The sequence below is a fragment of the Vipera berus genome (assembly GCF_964194415.1).
Source record: "Vipera berus genome assembly, chromosome: 4".
NCBI lineage: Eukaryota > Metazoa > Chordata > Lepidosauria > Squamata > Viperidae > Vipera > Vipera berus.
This window is the reverse complement of record NC_138206.1, coordinates 94,549,670-94,569,681: the sequence shown is the minus strand read 5'-3', so window position 1 is coordinate 94,569,681 and position 20,012 is coordinate 94,549,670. Positions and strand designations below refer to the sequence as shown.

General features: G+C 35.8%; 1 protein-coding gene across 1 annotated transcript in view; it reads right to left on the bottom strand.

Moving 5' to 3' along the window:
• NALF1 (NALCN channel auxiliary factor 1) overlaps positions 1-20,012 on the bottom strand; it is a gene marked incomplete at its 5' end in the record, with an annotated part of 507,720 nt that overhangs the window by 81,465 nt on the left and 406,243 nt on the right. The gene's annotated exons all lie outside the window — the stretch shown is intronic.

Sequence of the window (20,012 nt, the reverse complement as noted above, 5' to 3'; positions counted from 1 at the left end):
AATGGCCCCAAATTTGGCTCTTTAGCCTTACTTGGAGGACACAGAGGCCCATATAACCATGGGGTTGGCTGGCCCAGTGACAGCCCCTGTGCCTGTATTAATAACTGCTAATCTCCCCTTCTTGGAACTCTCTATCTTTTGAAGTTTTATAACTTTAAAACTTTTGATCCTAAATTATTATTTTATTTTGATTTTATTGATTATATTGTACACTGCCCAAAGCCTCTCTCCGAGGGAGATGGGCAGTTGAGAAATATGAAATAGGAAGGAAGGAAGGAAGGAAGGAAGGAAGGAAGGAAGGAAGGAAGGCTTGGTTATCCTAATGGATCATCTTCATTAACAGAAAAAATGGAAGAATGAAATGGCTTTTTAAATCACTGCCTATTGTACCTTATTTCAGGAATCCTCAATCCCTGGTCCATGGATCAGTACCAGCCCATGGTCTGCTGCGAACCAGGCTGCACAAGCAGATGGCGAGAGTGCAAGGCTCCATTTGTGCATGCACAGGATTAGGCTGTGTGCATGAAACCATCCCCTCCTCCCCGTCACCACTGCCGGTCTGCAGAGCCAGCAAGTTGGGGACTGCTGCCTTATTGGATTGTTTCATTGAGCTGGATTTGAGAAAATGGACTCTACATAAGATCCATCTTTAGAACTGATTCCATTTGGTGTACATTTCTCAATTTATAGATGATGTTTTGTTACTGTATTATCTTAGGCTTTGAGATCCTGCATGATATTCTGCATTTACATGAATGAATTCATCTGATGATTTACATATGCGAAAAGTATTAAAAGTGTTGCATGACCTCAGCTAGTGTTTCTCAAACTTTAAGGCAGGCATTTCAAACCGCGCCCACCCCATTGCCGGCAATGGGGAAAAAGTCCTGTGACGTCACAAGTTTGACATGCCTGCTTTAAGGTGTGTGGATTTCAACTCCCAGAATTCCTGAGCCAGTCCTGCTGACTGGGGAATTCTGGGAATTGAATTCCACACATCTTAAAGTTGCTAAGGTTGAGAAACACTGTGGTATCTCAGCTGTGGTATCTTCTGTACCAGGCAAATTATGAGATTGCATCAGTTGAGCATACTTCTCCTTCACTGTTCATTCTAAAGATATTTGAAATACTTTCATCTCCTACACTACAGTACAGGGGAATATAACTGAAGACTACTGTATGTCTGCTTCTTATTCTGTGAAATGATTACAGTTAAGTTATCATTACAAACCACAGACTAGGAGGTTCCCCCGCACATACGTGCTAGTCGTTTCCAACTCTAGGGGCCGATGCTCATCTCCGTTTCAAAGCCAAAGAGCCAGCGCTTGTCCGAGGACATCTCCGTGGTCATGTGGCCAGCATGACTAGATACCAAAGGCGCACGGAACGCTGTTACCTTCCCAACGTAGTGGTCCCTATTTTTCTACTTGCATTTTTATGTGCTTTCGAACTGCTAGGTTGGCAGAAATTCAAAATATACAAATATATAAATGGTAATGGTATAGCTTTAAGTGACAATACTTGACCAAATCTCAATTTTATTTTATCCTGTGTTCTTAAATGTTCATCTTTCTTAGCACAATTCTTAGCACAATCCTAATCTTTATCACAATTCTTTTCCTAGCCCTCCCCTTTAAGGACAGGGAATTCTGTTCCTTTTACTCAAAGCTTAATGTTCTTTTATCTTACCCTTAGACTTATATTACCCTCCACTTTCTAGCTTTACACTTCAGTAGGTCCTGATGAAGTTTAAAGTAGCCAGGTAATTGCTCCTTTTTACTGAGTTGCTTCTCCATCACTCAGTTCTTATCAGTTTGTAGGAGAGAGAAAACAATTATTTATTGCTGGTTGGTTATAACTGGTCTCTGTCTTTGGAAGGCATGTGAGACTGTAAGTCTCTGCTACTCCTTTTCCAGCTACTGTACACTAACCTCAGAATCTCATAGCTCACTGTACTAAATGTTTTTAGTTACAGCTCCTCCATGCATAACTGGCTGTTTTAGATCTCTTCTGCACTTTACTTTTTCTCTTCCATTGAAACTCATATCCGGTTCTTTCAACTTTTCTCTTTTGTCTCATTGTATAGGCTTGGTCATTTGCTCTCTTAAAGGGTCAGAGAAAACAACATCACTTTCCTTCTGCATACTTTTATACTCACTATAACATAAGGTTGTTAAGTTTTGCATTGCAGCAAGTAAAATTTGTCAGGCCACCAAGAACTCAAAGGAGAATATAGATCAGATCATTGGGAGTCTATAGTCATGCATCTGTATGCTACTATCTAAGTCACATAGGTTTCAGTTTTCATTATTATCATTGCTACATTACAGCTGTTATAGTCTTATAACTAATATTAATTATGACTCTCACATATACTTTTGAGTTCTAATGTTAATAAAGATTTAATTGAATGTTCAGAATGTGTTAGTGATACTTTAGTTTTCCTACATTTTATAGTTTAGATTTCTTCTGTTCAGTGGTATTTGTTACCTTACCTATCTATAAATGCTGACAATGTTTTATATTTTATGTTGTATCTTCTATACAGTAATGTCTTAATGTTACTATTAATTCCCTGGGAAATTCTGGAAGTTGAAGTCCACGCATCTTAAAGTTGTTGAGATTGAGAAACACTTTTCTAAGAGCATAGGTTTTCAAACTTTTTCAGTCTTTGGTCCCTTTAAAAAAAATGCCCAAACTCCTGATCAGAAAGCAAAGATGATGGTCATGATGATAATACAGTAATTTAGCACTTAGTCAAATTGTTTAACTTTGTCAAATTGTTGTGGAACCCTAGGATTCCATGGAACATTATGTGAAACTCCTTGGCCCAAGAAATAGACATCTTTCCAAAAGGAAAAAAAGGGAGCAGCAGATGCTTTCCCCTGTCTGTTCCCCAAAGCACCTGGTCAGATTTTTCTTTAAATATGCAGGAATAAAGGACTGATGTTTTGAATGTATGTACTTTCACAGACAGTAAGTTAAACTAAAACATATATAGGGCTAGTGAAGCATGCAACTGTAGTAATAAGGCTTGACAAAAAGACCATTTCTACATTCTACTTAAATTATTCATCAACCATTTGCCATTCCCAAGCCCAGATTAAATGAGGAGGGTTAGGGAAAGTAATGGTGGACTATCTCGGAAAAAATCGCACCAGAACACTTGATGGCAATAACTCAACATGACTCGGATACCTTTTATGGCACTCATGTTCATTTTATCTATTTTTATCCTTGTCAGCTACTGAGGTTGTTAAAAGATGGCCAGCAGTTCTTTGGCATGATCTTTCATTTCAAATACTATTTCACAGATCACAAAATAGAAGAGTTAAGGTTTTTTAACTATATGTCTCTTATTTACATAAGATGCTTCTTAAATCATTACAGTCAGTTTGAATATTTTTCAGTGCTTTGCCATAACCTAAGAAGGGCTTTGAAGCAATTAGATTGTTTTTCATCAAACAGAATAGTATTAAAAAGAAATGTATGGACATATCTTCCTTTTTATTTCAACTCAAGGAAAAGCTTAAAATTAAATTCTAAAAAATGTGATAGTAGAGTACAGTACTTTACAGTATTGGGTGTTCATATTTAAGATTTTGGAGAAGTCAGTGATGCTAGGAATGGTTAGTGGAACAAGAAGGGGAAAGCAAAGAATACGCTGGCCTGATAATGTCAAATCTGATACAAAGAATATCCAACAACTGAAGAAAACTATACTTGATAGGATAGAATGGAGAGTGCTTGCCTATAAAATTACCAAGAGTCACACTTAACTGAATGGTTAAAACAACAACATTTCAGATTTAGCCAACTTATTCCACCACCACCACCACCCATTTTTTCCCCATCCAATTCATCTCTCAGTCAAATTTCTCAAATATCTACAGTGGCCCTATTGGGTTGCTTTGAAGAGATTATTTTTTCCAGTTTTGTCAGTATTTGAGTTTTGATAGACTTGAGGAGGTGGACACATTTGTGCCTAATCTCAAATGGAATAAAATCTTGTATCTGCCTTTCATTTCTGTGGGCAACCCACTTTCATTTAAAAACAGCTTCTCTGTGTGAATCAAAAAAGCTGCCAGAACAATATAAATCAGAGGTCTTCAAAGTTGGCCCTTTTATGACTTGTGTACTTCTGGGAGTTGAAATCCACAAGTCATAAAAGGGCCAAGTTTGAAGATCCCTGATATAAATAGTTCAACTGAAAAATTATCTATGTAGGCCTTTATTCTACATCCCCTTTTCCCAACTGGTCAATTCATCCTATTACTTACCAGGCTTATCTCTCACACAGTTAATGTTTTGTATACACATTGTTTCCCCTAAGCCACCCTAAGAAGTTTGTATAGATTTTAGTATATCTGAAAATTTCAGGGTTTCATTGAAATAGCTTCTAATTCTAGAAGGTGAGGAGCCAGATGTATATATAGCCACCCTTTTAACAAAATAATGTAGATTGCTTTGTTCAGCATTCCAATCATTTTTTCTTTATATTGTTATTTTCCCTAGTTTGATTTTTCCCCATGACAATGGACGCACTTTTACTAATTCCAACTACATTATACTGTTACATTTTAACATATGAGATACCTGTCCTGTACATGGTGACAGTTTAAAATAACATTATTACTCGTGAAGAAATCCAAGGGGCTTTCTGCAAATCTATGTATCTTTTCTTTCCCCTTTATAATCATTTCTGTCGTTTCTGAATATCAAAAATTCTCTTTCCAGCCCAAGTACAAAAGCAAAATATGGGGATTTGTTTCCTCAGTTATAAAGCCTTGAAAAGGAAACATACTCTACTAGCTGTGTCCTCAACATCAAAGCTCCTTGGACTTTGGCCTTCTTTGCCATTTTCTGCTAGCAGAGGAATGATTTGGATATTAATAAACATAACTACAACCTTGCTAAGCTATTTCTTAAGAATAATAAATAAACAATGTATTTCCATGCCTTTTCAATTTAATTTAACAAGCAAGAATCCTGCTGATTAAGAAGAAAGGTAAGTCTAATTTATTGCCCTTTGTCCATGGCAGTAACTACAGGAAGTCCCTGGGTGAAGAACATCTGACTTAAGGACAACCCTTAGATACAAATGGGCTGCCCATTGCCAAAAATGGCAAACAGTGCTTCCCACCCCCCAAGTCAATGAACCACAGAAGCTGTGCAAGGCCCGCAGGAACTGCCAAAGTCTCGTATTTTTAATATACAGTCCATTTTCAGTGATTTTCAGGTACTTGTAACCCCAGTGGCCCACTGGCCTGAAAGGAAAGAGAATGCCATTCACCATCTCCACCAACCCATTTGTAAGTATGAGTTCTCACTACGATACAAATTCTGGTTAGAGTTAGAAATGGAATTTCCTGAGGACCTTGCACAGCTTCTGTGGTTCATCGACTTGGGGGGTGGGAAGCACTGTCTGCCAGATTATGTTTCCTTAATCAACAATTACTATTTAGGATCTGTTAGACTTCACTTGGGGTACTTTGGAAAAACCTCTCAAGAAACTTCTGAAACAGCTGTTCTGAGCTTGTGTGATGATCCTTTGACATTAGGAATGTCTTTACACTCATGGATGGAAGACTTCAGTATCTTATTTTTGTATGTTTATTGAGAACAATTTTAACACTTCCTCTTTCTAGCTTTAACTTACACATGCTGTAGCTAATTAATATAAAGGTAGTTCAAATGGGGATGGCACAATAATGATTTTTAGTGCTATCAGGAATTTAAATGTATTACAGTAATGACATGGTTACAGATTGTGACCCATTTATCAATTCCTACACTTTTTCTGGTTATGGCAAAAAGTGACTGCAATTTCTGCTGGCCAGTAATCGCTTCCATTTTTTTAAAAAACTTGACTATAAGCTCAGTGGCATGTGGCAACAACTCTGATCAAACAGTTTGGAGCATTAACTGGGGAGAAATGGAAGGTTTTGATTTCTTCCTTGCTAAAGAGCCAAATATCTAATAAAAGTTATATTTGTTTAAACTCAACTTCAGGTGACTTCATGGTTTATCTCCATCTGCTTTCTTGGCAACAGAATAGAAGTGCTTTGCCATAGATGACTTGAATATTTTTCCAAATTCCCCATATATCAGTTGATACTTTTGAGTGGTCTCCCATTTAAGAACTAATCAACTAATCTACACCCACCACTCCAGTCTTTTACCAGGATCATTGATGAGGCTGATTTAAAATGTGCCAAAAAATACTATATTTGCCTTACCACATATCTCAAAAATACCTTTTTGGAATCAAATCAAGCTAATGGTTATTAACTGTTATTATTCTGAACAGTGTCTGTGCCTAGACATCATGGAACATTAAAGAACCTTATTTTTGGTGCAAATTAAGAAAATATCATCTTCTTGGTTTACACATTATCCTCTCGGGTATTAAGAATCCTGCAGAACAATTGATTGTCTGTGTATTTGTAAAGAAAACACATATCAGAAGAACATTTATATCTAATGCTCACTTATCCAAAAGATAAAGTCTAGTGAAAATGGAGGTATTCATAGAACTATTGTATGTTATTTAGGTCTTAAAATATTATTGAAATTAATGGGCATACATTTATACACCAAGAATATGGAAAGGAGCCTAAAACACTGAGGAATAAAACATCTTCTCCACAAAGATTTGTATTATTTCATAATAAGATCACAAGACACATCAAATGTCAGTATATGTGTACAATGAGATACTAACAGGATAACTGAAAAAATAACAGAAATCAAACAGATACAATCCAATAAATGAATATTAAACACTGATGAAGTAAAAAAAATTACTTCTATAGCTCTAAGAAATATTAAAATATTAGGAGTGCCTTTGGCTAGCTAGGTGATTCCTACTTTCTACTTTTATGCATCAAGGTTATTGTAGCTATGGTAACACTGGCATTCTAGAATATATTTGGTCTTGAAATAATTACGGGAAATATGTATACAAGCTGCTGAACTGCATCTTTCAATTTTAGCAGGAAGATGCTCTGCATTCAAAACCGATGGCAGGGAAGCAGTTTTAACGCCTAAAACAAGAAGAATATTTAAGATTTATGCTAACATAATTATGTGAAGCACATGAAGAGACTTCCTGTGGGAGCTCACTCCTTTGTACCATCTGTTTCTCTTTCTGCCAGTTCACAGAATGAGCCTACAAATGCCATTTTCTTCTGTTTCAGCAGCACTATGGGCTTTGATTCCTAAAGCAAAAGGTTATGCTGCACATATTACATAAAATACCCTAATTAATATCATAAAATATGTGGGAATTTTAAAAATTAGAAATGTTAAATTTCCATCTTCACAGATTTTAAAAATATTGTGCATAATATTTCATAAGGATTTTTTTCTGCATGCTTTATAATGGACATGTTCAGTATTGGTTGAAATGAAGTATATTTAGTTCAGGAGAAAATGAAAGACCTTCTCTGTTGAGCATTGAGAAAGTCCAAGTAACAGGACAAAAACTAAATAAGAGGTTGCTGCCTTCATTATGAAAAGGCGTTTGTTCCTAGTACCTCTTCAGGTAGCTACTCTAATGCTGCAAAATATTATTATTAGCAGATTTCTGCTTCCACAAAATACCGATTATTTCAAAGTGATTTTTTGGTATGCACTTTTGTGTAAATAGCATGCACCTTTTGCAAATTTCCTCTGATCTTAAAAAAATATATCCTTACAATTTTACAAAATTGGACAGAATTTACCAAATATAAAAGGCTACATTTTCCCCCCTAAATCATAAGTTCAGCTTCTTAATACCTTCTGTGGTTAAATTAATTGCAATACAGCATTATGAAAATATTACTATGGTTTCCCAGTGTACCTTTTTTCTTACTTTGATCTATTATACCTTATGCTCAAAAATCTGAAAAGGGTATTATGAAGATAGAATCCCAAATCTGATAGAGCCTGATGCATGTGGAAACTATTTTAGCTGAAACATAGACATTTTAAAAAATTATTATGGTAAATGATAAAGATGCAAGAAGAATCCGTAATGTGATTGAGATTAGATATGGTTCCACTATAACAAAGGGGGTGGAGGGAAAAGAAGAACAATCCATTTTATGATCATTTTTCTAAATAAAGAAATAACTATCAATTAAGCTGGATAGATCCATTTGAGACTGTAGATAAGGTCCAATTTGTGAAGTTTGGGGCAGGGGGTGGGAGAAAGATGAAAATGAAGAACAGTTGTAAGACTTATTGAGTATGAGAATAGGAAACATGTCCTTTCACCAAACATAATTTAAAAGATTTGCTTTACTATAGGTAGTCCTCAGTTTATGACCACAATTGGAACTGGAGCTTCTGCTGTTGTTAAGTGAATTGTACCCAATTTTACAATCCTTTTTTGTATGGTCTGTTAAGTAGCGGGTTCTTTGGCGCAGGAATGAAGACAAGGTAACTGAGTACAGGGAAACTCATAGTTTATTTCGTGCAGAATCTGTACTGAGCAAATGGCTGCAACTAGCTGCAATATATAGTCTAGCCCCTAGGCGGCAGCCAATAGGTTTGAAGCAACCATTGCCGCCTAGGGATAGCCAATTATAGCGCTGGAGTCCTGTAGTCTGGGTTGCTGGAGAGCCGTTAGCTGCTCCAGCAACCCACATGGTATTACTAATGAGCCCAGTACATAACATGGTCATTAATCAAAACTGTAGTTATTAAGTGAATCATGTGGTAGTTAGTGAATCCTGCATCACCCATTAGCTTCGCTTGTCAGAAGCCCTCTGGGAAGGTCACAAATGGAGATCACATGACTTTGGGACACTGCAACCATTGTAAATACATGTTTGTTGTCAAGAGTCAAATTTTGATCATTTGACCATAGGGATACTGTGAGAATTATAAGTGCAAGAACTAATCGTAAGTGACTTTTGCAGCACTAGTGAAATTTCAGTCATCAAATGAATGATTCTAAGTCGAGGATTACCTGTACTCTTTCTCTCTATATTTGGGTCCCCTACAATCACCATATGCAGTGTGTGTGTATTGAATGAAATATAATCTTGACATTAATCATCTTAGATGCAAATGACAAAGCAAATACACATATAAAGCACAACACAAAATACCAATTTCATGTTGGCATCAGTTGGCAGTCAAATATTATTGGCCGTTGAGCTCCAGTGGACTTTGAAGGTAAGATAGTCAAGCAGCAAGATATACAGGTTATATGATTATTCAGTGCTTTTTTTGTAAAAGAAAAAGGTGCCGGAACTCACACGTCATACAACCCGCCTTGCCTACCCTACAAGGTTCCATCCAAAAAAGGTGCCGGAACTCCGTTCTGAGCGTTCTATGAGGAAAAAAAGCCTTGTGATTATTGTATTTACAGGAACAGAACCGAGTGCCTTTTTCCAGAGATTTCTGGGAAGAGAAAGCTAACTTGCCAACCCTTCTCTTAGAGATTTGTACCTTTAAAGACCAGAGTCAATCCTTTTCAACTGCAACCTCCTCTCTTTAGAACAGTTTACCTCCTGATATCAGATTAGTTTCTACCTGTGGGGCTTCAGAAAGCCATTAAAATTTGACTTTTTAAATAGATCAAGGAGCGGAACTCATTTTTGTCCATCCTCATGAGTTGTGTTTCAATGTTTACATGTGGAAAACATTCAATATGTAATATTTATTGTAATTGATTATCTTATTATATACTTTTTTGGTTCCATCTTCTTACTGAAGATAAGTAATGTAAGCCACTCAAAATGCTTTAGGACTGTAGTAGCATATAAGCCAAATAAAAAACAAACCACTGCACCATTGGCAGCTCCACCCTTATTAGCTGTCTGATCCACCAGGGAGGATGCAACTATTTTGCTCAACATGGTACCCTGTGACCATGAGAAATACGGGATTGTGGATTTCACTGAGACCTGGAACGAAGCGACTAAGCTAAAGTCTGCACATCAAGAGCTTGGGCAAAACTGAACCCTGCTCCTTATTTCCTCTTAATTCCTAGTGTAACACAAAAAGATGCATATATAATAAATGCAATTTTCTCAGTAGATTATTTTGAAAATTTCCCCTCTAAAACAAAAGCATGTTGAAATGCAAGGTCTTTTATGACTTAAACTTCTGGTATTGCCTCAAATAGGTCATTTTTCTTTGTATCCCTAGTCTAGAAAAGGAAACGTCTAAGAAATGGAAATCCAAAAGAAAAATATAATGACTTTGTTGGGCTCGAATATTCTACAGAGCAGTGGCAATATTCCTATATATAAATACACACCCACACCTATTTCTTTGTGGAATATATAGCCAGAGGGCATCTTTTTTACTCACTGTGGCAGATGGCATTTTAACAGCTAGGACACTGAAAAGAAAGGCCTGCTCTATTGCTTGAGGCCGTTGGGACAAACTCAGCAGAATACAAATATTGGCAGGTTTCTAAGAAACAAAATTAAAGCATAAATCATATCATTTTTCAGACTGCTTGTTTGTAATAGAGTTGTAAATGTAAGTAAAGGCAGTTTATTACTAATTCACATACATATCCCAATTTCTCAGGCAGTGCTTTTCTTTGAGAAACAGAAAATCTCTAAGCTATCTTTGCTAAAAATTACAGCAATGGATTCTATTAAAAAAAAAAAGCACTAGAGTCTAGCAAATTGATTTCAAGAGTTAAAATTTCTTGTACAAGATCCTCAAAAATGTCAGGGTCATATAGTAGTTATATGATAGACTTACAGCAGAAAGTTCTAGACTAAAATTGTTACCCAACAATGGGAAGTGACAAAAGAAGTAACAAAGGAATTTTGAGCAACTAATCCTCATTCTATTCCACAGAGTACTAGTGGAAATAATATGAATATTAATGTAATAATGAATACAATAAAATATATAAATGGAGGATGTCCACTATATAACTTGCAAAGTATAAGTTGCAAATAAGAATTACAATCTTGGCTCTTCTAATGTGAAGAACATACAGGCAATCATCAAGTGCAAAACTATTAATATAACAAAATGCAGGGCTTTTTTTGTCATAGAACACTCAGAACGGAGTTCCGGCACCTTTTTTGGGATGGAAAAAGGGTACACAAGGCAGGTTGTATGACATGTATGAGTTCCGGCACCTTTTTCTTTTACAAAAAAAGCACTGACAAAATGCAACAGAAAATAGGTAAAACAAACTGATCAATGATGAGACATTAGCATTTTAAGCAAGTTAAGTAACTTTTCTAGTCCACTTATTTAAAAAAAAAGGTTGTTTCAGTTCTCAAATATTTCTTAAATATTTTGTTTAAAAAAAGTTGGAGATTCTCCATTTGCTTTGATAAACCTTCTGAGTGATTCTTGTCTGATTTGCAATGTACATTTTTTAATGTTTTTTTGCTATGCTTGAACCAACAGTTTGATTATTTAGGACCCATAAACTATAAATCAATTTGTACAAGGGACCAGAGCAGAGGTGGGATTCAAATATGGGAACAACCGGTTCTCTGTGTGGATGCCGCTTCTGGAAGTTCATTCTGGGCCTGGGCAACAAAAAAATTAGCTACCGGTTCTGCCAACTGGTGCAAACTGGCTGAATCCCACCACTGGACCAGAGACATTAGCCACCCAGAATGTATTTGTCATATTCCATCAGGACAAATGATGCATGAGGGTTAAGAAAAAGTCACAATATATTATTTTTTAAAACTTATTTATACACATCCAATAAAAGCAGTTTGATGTTACTTTTGAGTTGCAAAACACTAATTCACTACTGTACACAAAAGCTTTAAGATGACAAATGAGTAATAGAATTACCCTCAAACCTGCAGGCTATAACCTTTTCTTTCAATTCACCTATAGTAAAATTATTCCATCATATAGCTCTCTACTGCATTGTAACAAACTCTCAGCTCACTCACAAAACTCATTATATTCCACATAAAATATATTCTGTGAAAACTGAACAACATTCCTCAACACCCCATCAACATTAACATTAATTTCTTGGTTTTCCTATACAGTTGCAGACAGAGGTAGCTGGGCACAGGAATAAAGTTTTTTGTTCCCAATTCTCACTAACAGCAATAATAGTCTCCCCTTTCATAAGCTGTATCTTACACTTGTTGTAGGCATTTCTAAAAGTGGCTAGCATTTCAGATAATTGTGTACACAGAAGCAATTACAACAGCTGATATTATTACCCATGACTGCACATGATAGAATATACTTCTTCAAAACAGATCAAAAGACACTTGTAGTAATTATAGCAAACATGATTAAGCAATCTTTTTAAGACTTTTTAAGGCTAAGGGTGACATTCAGTCTTTTCTGATAGGCTGAGGGTTTCGTGCTAAAGGTACAAATCACAGAAACGAACACTAACATTTCAGTATATTGAAACATTAGTGGGAAGTGGGAAGCACCCTGAGTTCTCTACAGAAACTTTGGGATGTCACATTGGGCTGTGCAGTTCACAGGACTTGGGTTGCCCATCCAGAAATGTGTCTCTGGCATCCTCATCATTTCTATTAAGAATTATTGACAATATTATTTATTTGTTAATTTTATCACGGAATTTCAAGTTATACAAGTCTTGACTTCTACCTGAAATGCTCAGAAGCAACCAATATTTTTACCTTTAATTGAGGGAATGAGATTATGGATCATCATGCAGATGACAGCAAATCATCTCCAAATAACTAGAACTGTAACTCACTTAAACCTGGAATTGTGATGACTTAAATATAAATAGAAATCTTGTTGTGCTTATAGTATGTTAGCTTAGTAAAGACCAGTAAAATAGGCTGCTAGGATTATTCTCTGTTGTGAGTTCCTCCTAGTACCGGTATTTTCAAAAACAGGTTGGTCACATGAATGTTACATTTCTAAAAGTCTTTTTAAAATCTTTCTCTCTCTTTATAAAAAAAGAAATATCACTCAGAGTCAGAATATGTTTTCCATTTCAACAATTGCTTTAATAAAATTGTGCAGGGCTTTTCAACCTTTTCACAGATTGTACCACTTTTAGGACATGACAATATTTGAGTACAACCAGTGCTTAGCAAGGTGTCAAAAACTTGATGACTAAAAAAAGGGGGGGATTTTGGGTTTTACTGATTAGATTCATTTGTTGTTATAGAAATGGCTAGTTTATAATATTATGGAAAAGTAAAAAGTTGAGGTTCAATGTTAATGCTTCCTTCTACTGCAACAGAGGAAGTCTTTTCTTTTTCCTTTCTCCCCCTCACTTTCCCCCCCTTTTTCCTCCCCACTGTGTCCTACTATTTATTTTTCTATTTTTGTATTTTATTCTATAATCCAATAAAATATTACAAACTGTAGGGAAAAAAAGGAAAAAAGTACCAATTTCTTCGGTGGCTGTTCCTTTGCTGAATCACTTTCCCTTTGCACTGACAAATGTATGATGAATTTATCCATGTTTATTAATATGCACCACTACCAGCTACCTCAGGGGTCTTCAAACTTGGCAGTGTTAAGACTTGTGGACTTCAACTCCCAGAATTCCTCAGCCATCATGGCTGGCTCAGTGTAATAAGAATGTACCCCCCAATCTCTTCCCTGTACCCTTAAAGACACAGGAATCAAGTGCAAAGCAAGAAAGGCTCACAAAATAAAGAAACACATAAACTCTGGGGGGGGGGGTTTCTTTAAGCTGCCTCAGCCTTGTTATGTGTCACAATGTTGCAATCCTAGACTGAAAGGCTGTGGCAATTGCAAAAAGCTTTAGCCTTACGTTAAGCCTGTTTACCTTCAAATAAAACTTGCTAAAAGCCATTGACTGACTCAAAATAAGGGGGTAAAACTAATTACATTTGTTTAAATTAAGAGTTCCCTACAAAGAACCAATTCTTCTTCATTTTAGTCGTATGACTACATACATGAGTAAATAGCAAACCTTTTACCTGTAAGTGAAAATCCAATTATCATAGCCATTCCAAAGATTTCATCCAGTGCAAATTATTGGATAAAGATGTGGGACTGAATTCATGTAGTTTCCAGTATAAGGAAATATCTGGACCAAGGCTGCCAATACTACTTATAAAATTGATGTAGATTTGAAGGGGGAAGGGAAAATAAAATTTGATGGTTGTCAGTATCCATTTAGAGATGTGATAGATGGAGAAATAAATCAATACAATAACTTGCTTCCATTGGAAGACTTGAGACCAATTTAGAAGGAAGTAAATATCTGAAAATATCTGACAAAGAATTAGTTTGCATTCATGAAAGATGAGATAGGAAGAAATCTCTGTATGGTGCACAATTTGAGTCCAGTTTGTTGTGGACCAATGTTACAGGACTACTTTCCATTAAATGGAACAGATGTCAGACACATTGACAGAGAATGCATCAGCGGTATCACAATAATGTTTAGAGAGGTCAGCATGAGCAACGCTAGGAGATATAGTGATTCCTATGACTCATTGACAGAAAAAAAAAGTCAGAAGCCAAATGGCCACAACAGATATAGAACCACTGACTGAAGAGAAAATACAGTGAACTTTCTGCAAAAGCCTATGAGAGAGTGTAATTTTGATATAACAACTGCCTTGAAGTACAGGTAGTCCTCGACTTACAACAGTTCACTTAGTGACCATTGGAAATTACAACAGCACTGACTTATGACCAGGTGATTTACATTTGGATGCTTGATAATTGACTCACAATTATGATGGTTGCAGTGTCCCAGATTCATGTGATACCTTTTGTGACCTTCTGACAATCGGGAAACCAGGTTCACTTAACAACCATGTTACTAATTTAACAACTGCAGCAATTCACTTAACAAATGCGGCAAGAAAAGTCCTAAAATGGGGAAAAACTCACTTAACAAATTTCTCACTTAGCAACATAAATTTTAGGGTCAATTGTGGTCATATGTTGAGGGCTACTTATAGTGTCTTGGAAGACAGAAAAGTCTTCAGGATGAGAAAATGATGCTTATAAAAACTGCCATATAGCTATCCCAAATGGATTGGGACAACTCACCGCATGGCCAACTCATCACAGTCAACTCGCCACAGCCAACTCACCATGAAACAACTCACTGCAGGACAATTCAACAATTCATTTTAATTATTTAAAATAATTTTAAAAATAATTTTATTTTTTGTCATTCATATTTTATTTTGTCCTTCCTTGACATACTTTCTTTAATGGTTCTATATGACTATTTCTTTGATATTAATGTAACTCTTGTCCCGCGGCAAGTTGCTCCACGGCCGGTTGGTCACAGCAAGTCAGTTGTGGTGAGATGGCCACGGTGAGTTGGCTGTGGTGAGTTGTCATAGACCCATCCCAAGGCATGATTTGATAGGAGAATTAAAAAAGAATGAGGTAGGAGGCTAAAACTATAATGGCTTCCTTTACTATAGCTTATTACAGGAAATATGAGTTCATTGACCAGGATTGTGAAAAATTTGATGCCAAGAGAAAAGCAAGAAGGCATAGAGAGACGATGCTATGAAGCGTAAAGGGATCACTTATTTATTTCACTCATCTTCAGACAAACAAAGTGAAAGGCCTTAAGAATGACAATCCCAATGGATAAAACAGTGGCCTGAAGAAGTAGAACTTAAAAAGGATCTCTTGATTCTTCTTTTCCAAAAGTGACTCTGTGCCTGAAATGGAACTCATAAACACTAAAAAAATATTAAGAGTTGTGTATTACTCCAGGTAAGATTCAATCAGTCTTGAAATCCATATAGTGTCTGGAACCTAGTGGATAATGATGAACAGCTATGATTAATTTCCTTCTTGGTGTTTATCTTTCAGTTTACAAGAAAAAAAAGAACTTTCTGCTTTTTTTTATAACCAATCTCTTTTCTTGTCCCTTGTTAAACTATGCTGTGCCTTGTTTCATATGTGACATTAAAATAAAGTAATGCCAATAAGATTATTTTTTAATAAATCCTCATGATCAAATACCATGATTTTGTAACAGATTATGTCTAGCCTTTAAAACAAAAGCATCATGATTAGTGATCCCTGATCACATTACTTATGTTTTCTAAGAATTACAAAAAAAATCCTAATTAATAACTAACAGAGCATACAACTCATTAGTCTGATACAGCTATCTCATATGTTTGGAATTACAGGGTGCATTATATGTACTCTAATTATGAAATTAATTATGGCATTACCAAGTTCTAATAAGTTTTCTACACTGTTTATCTTCAACAAAATTCCATTCCTACAAGAACCTTAACATATATAAATTGACAAGGGTACTGTATAATCAATTAATCATTCACATAGTAGAATAATCTCTAAAGACCTTTAAGTTATAATAACAAGAGTGCTAATAGATACAAAATTCAAAGTTTTTTTTAGTAAATGACAAATCTGGACTGTAAACATGAAGCTTATAGTAATAATATGAGCAAGCTATATAATAACCATCCATTAATTTAAAAATATAAAATTTAATGAATAAATTAATATGCTGCAAAATTTACAGGAAAATAGCTAGGCACACAATGGGGAATACATATTGAAAGGAATACTCTAGTGCCAATTGTTGCTTGGCACACTCAGGATTAGGATTCATGAGCATGCTAGGCAAACGGCTTATGCTAGTGCATTCCCTTTGCTGTGTATTCCCCATTATGTGCCTGCTTACAGTCTTGCAATCCTTTCCTCTGCAATCTCTCCACTCTGCAAACAGAAAAAAATGGCTGAGGCACAGGACAACGAAGGCAAACCTGTGGTTGAGAGAGAGATGCTGCAAATACATGCCTTGGTTGCAAAGTTATTATTCAACACCATTATAACTTCAAATAGTAACTGTGAGGCAGTTGGTAAGCAAGGTCTACTTGTAACTTATAATCAGTTGCAGTAAAAAAAACAAAAAGTAATTTAGGTTGACAAGAAAAAGTACCTATCATGAATAGTGTATTTCTGAGATATTGGAAATGCTTGCAGTGGTACCCAAAAGAATAGGCAATCACTAACCATAAGGTTAAAAGAAAGAAAGAAAAAGTGATTCCTTTGATGAATATTGAAATGGATGCAGTTGGAGGGTAATATATTTTACATTTATGGGAGATAGCAGAATTGCACTATTTCTTCCTATTAGTGAATACAAAAGGTATCTTACAGGTAAGAATTATTAGAATCTTTGTTTTGGTAATCATCTGTGGCTGATTGGCATTATCTTTTCTTTTTATAGTTAACATTAGCCCAGGTTTTTCACTTACCATTTTTATTTCCTAAAAAGTATTTCTGAGTCTTTTTTTTCTTTTCAGATTTCAGTGGTTTTCTGCTGTATATCTCAAATTATTAGTGTTTGGAACTCCAGTTTTAATTCCAGCTGTCAATCATTTCAGTTATGTTACCATCAACCAATTTGGAAGCCCAATGGGATGTGGCAGTATACAAGTTGAATAAATAAAATACTTTGATAATGTAGTCAGCGTGCAAGTTAAATAGATACGATGACTACATGCATCCTGCCCCTCTGCCTTCTCCATTCTGAACTATTTCTCCAAACTCAGTTATTAACAGCAGCTTCTTGGTCTTTTTCTCAGGAGAAAAGGCAGATATTCTGGAATGCATATTCCTCATTCTGGCATAATCTACACCAGTGATGTCCAACCTTGGCAACTTTAAGACTTGTGGACTTTAACTCCCAGAATTTCCCAGTCTGGTATGTTGGCTGGGCAATTCTGGGAGTTGCAATCCACAAGTCTTAAAGTTGCCAAGGTTGGACACTCCTGATCTAGAGAATCAATGGCTTTGCTAGAGTCAATAAAGTGAACATTCTACATTCTTTCAGTCTGTCATTTACCTTACGTTACCTATCTCACCTCGTCTCTCCATCTTTCTTAAACAAACTGTGCCTTTGGCTTTTGTCTTTTTCTTTGTAAAATCTTAAGTTAAACTTTGCTTGTATGAGGAATTAGAGCTGGACCTAATCTGAACATTCCCTTGCATTTTCCTTCTTCACTATACAAACTTGTTTCATATTCATTAACATGCAGTTTATTTAATTGCTTCTTCTGATTCTTTTAACACTTTGATAAGTATTCATCTTTGTCTGAATTTAATTGTACTTGATAGCTGGGAGTGGGGCAGTGCTTTATTTTCTAATGGATTAGTGCTTGAATATTTATTTTCTTTACAAATATTTCTATCATGACTGTATTGTGGTACTTTTGAACTTTAATGACAAAGTTTGAGCACCATAGAAATTTAATTCATAATGTTTAACTGTTTGTTTGTTCAAATGTGTAAGATTTTTATAATAAGCCTTCTGAATCAGTCAATGTTTGCTGTAGCTTCAAGAACTCTCCTGAAACAAAGGGGAGGTAACAAAGCTGTTCAATCTGGTGACATTGCCATAGCGAAATGGAAATAAGCAACTGCAATTTTCACATGCACAATGAATATTACCAAATCAAGTTTGTTAAGGGGTGGAAAAAGGAAAATACATTTCTAAAACAAATTTAAAACCAAGTATCCTAGCTCTTGGGCCATAATTTTGGATGGTACTCTATGCTTTGGAAAATTATGAAAAAGTAATTCTTTTTAGCTCTTGAGTATCGTAGTTATTATTTTGTTTTGTTTCTATGCAGATAACAACTGGCAGCTCTGTAATAACTTCTGTTTCCAAACAATATGTGGTGTGTTCAATGCATACCCAACACTGTAGTCTGTATTTTTGATTCAGTAGTTTCAAAGACTAGCAATTAAGTCCTGAAATAAAAGGAATTTGCTACTCCAGCCTAAATTAAATTGGTTTGAGTTACTGCCAGGTCTGGTAATTTTTGGAGACACAGCCAGAGTCTTGTCCCATTTCAGTATATAAAACTGGATAGCACTTTGAGGCAACATCTTTAAATAAATATGTCTGAAAACTAGAGTGTCTTTTGCTATCAAATATGGATCAAATGTGATCAATATATAGATTAGAGAAAGCTTCAAATGGGTGCTTCAAATAAGAACCTCTTATTCTGTTCCACTGTCACCTGAAAGTGGGTACCAGCTTTGCAAAGCAACCATATTATTTTCACTTGGTTTTGTTCTAAGGCCACCTGCAGCATAAGGAGCTTCCAATCTAATCTAGTACTGGAAGTGTCACACTACATATGCAATAGCCTCTTTCAGCTTATAAAAATGTTAGAAGAGGACTTGGGATAATGCAACAAGTCACCCCATCAAAACAAACTATAGCCAGCCAGACACTGCAATTAGCATATCAAGCAATTAGAATTATCAACTGTACTAATACATCTGTGCTTATTCCATTTTCAGCGCAGCTGAAACAGTCCTGAAGAATATAAAACATATGGCATAAAACTTAAGTTCCAAGAATGTAGAGCTGTGATCTAATTGAAGAAATCTAAATCTCTAGATTCTTAGAGAATTAAAAGTATGTGGGTGTGATATGGAGAAAAATTGGAATTATTTAGGTCAGGGATAGGCAACCTCGGCTCTTTTATGACTCATGGACTTCAACTCCCAGAATTCCTAAGTCAGCTATGCTGCCTCAGGAATTCTGGGAGTTGAAGTCCATGAGTCAAAAAAGAGCCGAGGTTGCCTACCCCTGATTTAGGTGAAGGATTTCTGAAGGTGTTTTCTCCTCGTCTTTCCCCCTTCTTTGTATCCAGCTCATTCACTGAAAAGGATAGTTTGATGAACAGAAAAGAATGCATGCTTTTGATAGGATGGAAGAGAGTCCTATCTGAAATGGAAGACAACTCAGTGTAGAACAGATTCACGTCTCTTCAATTTTAATGATCCTTTGTTTTGTTGTTGCCAACAATTGCTTTATCCTGTGGATAAATGTGGGATAGACAGCATCAGCACCAGATGGATTTGTAACTGCTGACAAAATAAATAGTCCTTACTGGTACTATATCTACATGGAAGGAAGTAAGCAGTGTTGTACCACAAAGTTCTGTCTTAGGCCCAGTACTCTTCAATATCTTCATAAATGACTTAGATGAGGAAATAGAAGGGAACTCATCAAATTTGCAAATGACACCAAGCTGGTAGGAATAGCCAACATCCCAGAA